The 7,779-nt window shown below is 44.5% G+C and overlaps 1 long non-coding RNA gene across 1 annotated transcript; it reads left to right on the top strand.

Annotated features, from left to right (window-relative positions):
* The first annotated feature begins 955 nt into the window (after positions 1-955).
* LOC135534673 (uncharacterized) lies at positions 956-3,383 on the top strand. The gene is made up of 2 exons (XR_010454722.1): positions 956-1,092; positions 1,227-3,383. It is a non-coding gene; the product is annotated as an uncharacterized LOC135534673 (long non-coding RNA).
* The last annotated feature ends 4,396 nt before the right edge of the window (positions 3,384-7,779 follow it).

Below are 7,779 nucleotides of genomic sequence, written 5' to 3'. Positions count from 1 at the left end.
CCCTTGTAGAACTAACACTAGATTACAGGTTACCCCTGTAGAACTAACACTAACACTAGATTACAGGTTACCCTTGTAGAACTAACACTAGATTACAGGTTACCCTTGTAGAACTAACACTAGATTACAGGTTACCCCTTGTAGAACTAACACTAGATTACAGGTTACCCCTTGTAGAACTAACACTAGATTACAGGTTACCCCTTGTAGAACTAACACTAGATTACAGGTTACCCTTGTAGAACTAACCCTAGATTACAGGTTACCCCTTGTAGAACTAACACTAGATTACAGGTTACCCCTTGTAGAACTAACACTAGATTACAGGTTACCCCTTGTAGAACTAACACTAGATTACAGGTTACCCCTTGTAGAACTAACACTAGATTACAGGTTACCCCTTGTAGAACTAACACTGAACACTTGTATGTGACCAATAACATCTGTTAAACACGTGTATGTGACCAATAACATCTGCTAACCATGTGTATGTGACCAATACCATCTGCTAACCTTGTGTATGTGACCAATACCATCTGCTAACCATGTGACCAATACCATCTGCTAACCATGTGTATGTGACCAATACCATCTGCTAACCATGTGACCAATACCATCTGCTAACCGTGTGTATGTGACCAATACCATCTGCTAACCATGTGTATGTGACCAATACCATCTGCTAACCATGTGTATGTGACCAATACCATCTGCTAACCATGTGACCAATACCATCTGCTAACCATGTGTATGTGACCAATACCATCTGCTAACCATGTGACCAATACCATCTGCTAACCATGTGTATGTGACCAATACCATCTGCTAACCATGTGTATGTGACCAATACCATCTGCTAACCATGTGACCAATACCATCTGCTAACCATGTGTATGTGACCAATACCATCTGCTAACCATGTGTATGCAACCAATAACATTTGATTTGCTGTAAACAGGAGTACAACATTATTTTTGGGTTCTTGATTTAACACAACAACAAAACATGTCTTGTTAGTGAGGGAGAAGATTGGTCCGATCGCAACCCCAGACTTCATCCAGAACGCTCCTGGACTTCCTAAAACACGATCTGGTACGTGTTACCTCATTCCTGATTTCTACCACTTTTTAAAAAATAAATAATTTAAAAATACTTTTATGGACATTTTGTCTTTTACATTTTTATTTATTATTTTCATTTTATTTTACAAAATATCTCATCCTCAGGTAAGATCATGAGGCGGGTCCTGAGGCAGATCGCCCGGAACGAGAAGGATCTAGGTGACCTTTCAACTATGGCTGACCCCAAGGTCGTAGAGGTCCTGTTCAACCACCGCTGTGAAACGGCCTCTTGAGGGGCTGCATGTCAACACTCTACAGTAGCTTCTTCTCCTCATCTCCTCTCCTCGTCTCCTCATCTCCTCTCCTCGTCTCCTCCTCCCTCTCCATCCACACTGATCTGAAAACTATGGAAGCCCATTCCTGCCACCAACTCTTTAAAAAATTATTATTATTTTTTTTAAATAATAACATACTGCTACAAATTAAGAAATATATATGTGCACATTTATTTCCATATATCCACGTTGCAGAGATCAGCACAGCAGGGTGGCTGGCATTTACCCCAACACTTTTTCAATTCGGTTTAATAAAAAATATTGACACAAAAGCATTGAAGATTACTGTTGTTTAGAATGATTTTGCCTTTATGATTTGTCAACTCGTGCTTCAGTCTGATCAACTGTAGTCTACTGATAACGACCACAGCTACAGGTGGCCTAGAGAAACCTATGCACTCTGGTCTCTTCTGGCCAGGTGAAACGAAGCGGTAATGTGGTGTTTTTATAGCCAAAGATTTGTATTTATAGCCTAAAATAGGCCTATTTTATTTGTGTTAAAAGAAAATGTGACTGTGATCAAATTTGATTTTTATATTTTCCGACTTCGGGTGGCTCGTCTACCCAGACCGTATCAATCCAAAATGATTGACCTGAAATCAATCGATGAACACAATAGTGATGACATCCTGTACGAGTCACTTTTCAATTACAGATGTTAAAAGGCCCACACTTTTTAACCGTGCATGCAGTCAGCACTGTTGGTTCTATTGGCCAATCACAGTTGTTGATTAGTATTTAAAGAATAAATCATTTTTAAACCAGGATGTTGGGAAATAACAATCTGCCCACATGCAACCGTTTTATTTCTATTACTATGTCATACCCTACGACTTAGGTTCTGGAGTTTTACCTGGTTGGGTTAGCCTACCAGTTCAGGAAAAACTCTGGGGGGGGCCCCCCCCCTAGGAAAACCCCTCCTGTGGTGCCACCTCTGAAAATCACCCCCACAGAGAGACGGATGAAGAAGTATGCTCTACAATCTCAACCATTTTTTTTTTTTTTTTTAAGTATCTCATCATAACAATAAAGGTGGTTGGCGGGAATGGGCTTTCTGCAGAAAACACAGGTTATATAATATACAACAGGAAACATGGCGGTATTTTCTTATCATTCTGTCACTTCTTCAGCGTCATTCTAGGAAGATGGAGATGAGGTGAGGAAGCTACGTTAAGACACCCAGAGAGTCCCCCTTCCTCCTCCACCTAATCTGAAGATGCTGAGGCCTGTCTCCTAGTCTGTGGACAAAGACACTTCAATTATTTTAAATTGTACTGTTTGCTATTCTTTAAACACGTGTTTTATTCATGTGCTGTTCTATAAACCAGTGTGTGTGTTGATCTGATGGTCCCTAAGCGCTGATCCTGGTCGTAAATTATTTTGTGTGGTCTGTTTGGAGGATGGATATTATTAGTGGTTGGGGGACAGATCCTAGATCAGATCTTATGGGAACGACTGACTTCGATGTTGTCTATGTAAGGGAATTGCAGTCAATTCAAATGCCAATCCCAAGGGCTCAAACCAATGAACTCCGTTTATTTCAACACTTTTCTATACCCGGTCAAAAAGGACATGAAACAATCCCTATTCCAAATGAATATTTATGCCCCAGTGTTGTCATTTGCATGTGATAATGGGTGGGCCAATGTTGAGGTAAACTGGACACGGAATCAGAATCGTCCCTTGTTGCCTGGTCAGCAACCGAACCTCTGGAACCCCTGGAACCCCTGGAACCCCTGGAACCTCTGGAACATTCAGTGTTCTGATTGATCAGCTTCTGTCTTCCATCTTGTTTTTTTACATGCTCCTCAGATTATATATTATTATTGATCTGTAAAGTCTAAATGATGGAAAGCTATGATAATTATTCCCAGGGAGACCAGTCAGCTCTCAGTTCTTCCACAAACATCGCTTCCATTTGTTTGGACGTCTTTTGTCTATTTCAACTTTGAGATTTTATGATTTGAGAATAAAACTGTTTAATTTATTTTGGTTGTTGTTTTGAATGTATTATATTTTTTTTGTGTTAATACTTGACGAGGACAGAAAGTCTCCAAGCCTCAGATGTCCTTTTGTGAAGATGAAGTAATCCTCTGAAGAAAGTCGCCCTCTAGTCATATCAGATAGGAGGTGTGCTTTACTGTAAAATCCTCTATCCTACAGCAAAGGCTTCTCGCTGTGCTGTACTGTAAAATCCTCTATCCTACAGCAAAGGCTTCTCACTGTGCTGTACTGTAAAATCCTCTATCCTACAGAAAAGGCTTCTTGCTGTACTGTAAATGCCTCTATCCTATAGCAAAAGCTTCTCCCTGTGCTTTACTGTAAATGCCTCTATTCTACAGCAAAAGCTTCTCCCTGTGCTTTACTGTAAATGCCTCTATCCTATAGCAAAGGCTTCTTGCTGTGCTGTACTGTAAATGCCTCTATCCTATAGCAAAGCTTCTCCCTGTGCTTTACTGTAAATGCCTCTATTCTACAGCAAAAGCTTCTCCCTGTGCTTTACTGTAAATGCCTCTATCCTATAGCAAAGGCTTCTTGCTGTGCTGTACTGTAAATGCTTCTATCCTATAGCAAAAGCTTCTCCCCAAGTGCTTTACTGTAAAAGCCTCTATCCTATAGCAAAAGCTTCTCCCTGTGCTTTACTGTAAATGCCTCTATTCTACAGCAAAAGCTCCCTGTGCTTTACTGCAAATGCCTCTATCCTACAGTCGCTATTCCCTGTTGCTGTTTGTTTCTCAGATGTTGGGAGATCTTATCGATCTGGTAGAGATTGGAGAGAGAGATGTGGGGGGGGACATTATTTAAAGTCGTTGTTGTTGTTGTTGAAATTGCAGCCCTTCCTGTTTATATTAGAGTCAATGGGGCTACAGTAGCGATTAGTCTTGGTCACACGTGGACACAATGACTGTGTCCTAAATGGCATCATATTCTCTATATAGTGCACTACTTTTCCCCATCACAGTTCATGTGTCAGATCAGACCTACTGCACCATGATGTCATGGTGACCACGGGGGGAATACAGGTCAGAAAACAAGATGGCGCTAACAGATATGGTGCCCTGATATGGTGCCCTGATTCTAAGGTGACAGCCAAGGTTTCTCTTCCTGTTGCTGTTTTGAAGGGCAATCACAGGTGCCTCAAAGGTGACAGGCAAAGGTTTCCCTGTTCTTCTAAAAAAATGTTTTTTTTTGTAACAGCTTTCTGCAATAATATTTTGGTTAGGGTAGATTTTTTTTGAATTCTTGATATAATACTATGTGCCAAAATTCCCCCCCCCCCTGCCAGAATTCTCGCCCCTCTACCAGAATTCTCCCCCCCTGCCAGAATTCTCCCCCCTCTGCCAGAATTCTCCCCTCTGCCAGAATTCTCCCCCTCTGCCAGAATTCTCCCCCTGCCAGAATTCTCCCCCTCTGCCAGAATTCTCCCCCTCTGCCAGAATTCTCCCTCTGCCAGAATTCTCCCCCCTGCCAGAATTCTCCCCCCCTCTGCCAGAATTCTCCCCCCCCTCTGCCAGAATTCTCCCCCTCTGCCAGAATTCTCCCCCCTGCCAGAATTCTCCCCCTCTGCCAGAATTCTTCCCCCTCTGCCAGAATTCTCCCCCCTCTGCCAGAATTCTTCCCCCTCTGCCAGAATTCTCCCCCTCTGCCAGAATTCTTCCCCCTCTGCCAGAATTCTCCCCCCTCTGCCAGAATTCTTCCCCTCTGCCAGAATTCTCCCCCTCTGCCAGAATTCTTCCCCCTCTGCCAGAATTCTCCCCCCTCTGCGTTCTTCATGAGATTGAGATGTCTGCTCTTCACTCCATTGCCAGTTTAACTTACATTTCACGGATCTTAGGTAGCAGAAAGCATTTTTGTCTGCAGTTTTCCATTTGGCTATTTGTTTCAAGCGTATGTGGCAGTTCTAGCTTGTATGGCGCCCTGGGTGAACCCCCCTCAGCTCTATCCAGATCATTCACCCAGTCCAGTCACTCAGCCCTATCCAGACCATTCACCTAGTCCAGTCACTCAGCCCTATCCAGCAGATGGCAGTAACCCACCTTCAATAATTGAGCAGCCTAAAAGAGTCGTAGCAGAGAGCTGGGGCAGAGAGCTGGTGTAAAGAGCTGGGGCAGAGAGCTGGTGTAAAGAGCTGGGGAAGAGAGCTGGTGTAAAGAGCTGGGGAAGAGAGCTGGTGTAAAGAGTTGAGGCAGAGAGCTGGGGCAGAGAGCTGGTGCAGAGAGCTGGGGCAGAGCAGAGCTGGGGCAGAGCAGAGAGCTGGGGCAGAGCAGAGAGCTGGGGCAGAGCAGAGAGCTGGGGCAGAGAGCTGGGGCAGAGCAGAGAGCTGGGGCAGAGCAGAGAGCTAGGGCAGAGCAGAGAGCTGGGGCAGAGCAGAGAGCTGGTGCAGAGCAGAGAGCTGGGGCAGAGAGCTGGGGCAGAGCAGAGAGCTGGGGCAGAGAGCTGGGGCAGAGCAGAGAGCTGGGGCAGAGCAGAGAGCTAGGGCAGAGCAGAGAGCTGGGGCAGAGCAGAGAGCTGGGGCAGAGCAGAGAGCTGGGGGCAGAGCAGAGAGCTGGGGCAGAGCAGAGAGCTGGGGCAGAGCAGAGAGCTAGGGCAGAGCAGAGAGCTAGGGCAGAGCAGAGAGCTGGGGCAGAGCAGAGAGCTGGTGCAGAGCAGAGAGCTGGGGCAGAGCAGAGAGCTGGGGCAGAGAGCTGGGGCAGAGCAGAGAGCTGGGGCAGAGCAGAGAGCTAGGGCAGAGCAGAGAGCTGGGGCAGAGCAGAGAGCTGGGGCAGAGCAGAGAGCTGGGGCAGAGCAGAGAGCTGGGGCAGAGCAGAGAGCTAGGGCAGAGCAGAGAGCTGGGGCAGAGCAGAGAGCTAGGGCAGGAGGTTAAGACTGGAGATCAAAAGCCTTTTGAATTCACACAAATTCTGCCTGTAATCCAGGGTTTCCCAAACGTTGTCCTCTGGACTCCAAGGTGTGTACGTTATTGGTTTATGTCCTAAGCACCACACAGCTGATTCAAATAGACAACTAACTATCGAGCTTTAATCATTTGCATCAGCTGTGTAGTGTTAGGGCACAACCAACTTGCACCTCTTGGAGTCCCGAGGATTCGAGTTTGGGGAAAGCTGTGTATAATCCACATCTAACAGCTTGAGGGCCATTACTCAGTGTTGGTCATTAAACCCACAGCTTGAGGGCCATTACTCAGTGTTGGTCATTAAACCCACAGCTTGAGGGCCATTACTCAGTGTTGGTCATTAAACCCACAGCTTGAGGGCCATTACTCAGTGTTGGTCATTAGACCCACAGCTTGAGGGCCATTACTCAGTGTTGGTCATTAAACCCACAGCTTGAGGGCCATTACTCAGTGTTGGTCATTAAACCCACAGCTTGAGGGCCATTACTCAGTGTTTGTCATTAAACCCACAGCTTGAGGGCCATTACTTAGTGTTGGTCATTAAACCCACAGCTTGAGGGCCATTACTTAGTGTTGGTCATTAAACCCATAGCTTGAGGGCCATTACTCAGTGTTGGTCATTAAACCCACAGCTTGAGGGCCATTACTCAGTGTTGGTCATTAAACCCACAGCTTGAGGGCCATTACTCAGTGTTGGTCATTAAACCCACAGCTTGAGGGCCATTACTCAGTGTAAACCCAAGTCTTTGTCAGAGGAAGTCTTTGTCAGAGGAAGTCTTTGTCAGAGCTAACAAGCCAAAACTGAATGAAGTATGTAATTATGTTTCTAAACTCAATGAAAAAAAAATGTATAAAATCAAATCAAATTGTATTTGTCACATACGCCGAATATAACAGGTGTAGAATACAATTTCACCTTACAGTGAAATGCTTACTTACAAGCCCTGAGCCAACAATGCAGTTTTAAGAAAAATTAAGAGATAAGAATAACAAATAATTAAAGAGCAGCAGTAAATAACAATAGCGGGGCTATGTACAGTGTGTTACGGCAGAGTCAAAGTGGAGGCTTTTACAGTGGGACAAGAAAGTATTTAGTCAGCCACCAATTGTGCAAGTTCTCCCACTTAAAAAGATGAGAGAGGCCTGTAATTTTCATCATAGGTACACTTCAACTATGACAGACAAAATGAGAAAAAAAATCCAGAAAATCACATTGTAGGATTTTTTATGAATTTATTTGCAAATTATGGTGGAAAATAAGTATTTGGACAACTACAAACAAGCAAGATTTCTGGCTCTCACAGACCTGTAACTTCTTCTTTAAGAGGCTCCTCTGTCCTCCACTCGTTACCTGTATTAATGGCACCTGTTTGAACTTGTTATCAGTATAAAATACACCCGTCCACAACCTCAAACAATCACACTCCACACTCCACTACGGCCAAGACCAAAGAGCTGTCAAAGGACACCAGAAACCAAATTGTAGACC

This window comes from Oncorhynchus masou, unplaced genomic scaffold, assembly GCF_036934945.1.
Source record: "Oncorhynchus masou masou isolate Uvic2021 unplaced genomic scaffold, UVic_Omas_1.1 unplaced_scaffold_3787, whole genome shotgun sequence".
Classification (NCBI taxonomy): domain Eukaryota; kingdom Metazoa; phylum Chordata; class Actinopteri; order Salmoniformes; family Salmonidae; genus Oncorhynchus; species Oncorhynchus masou.
Note: the sequence above shows the minus strand (reverse complement) of the source record. Positions and strands in the feature narration are given on the sequence as shown.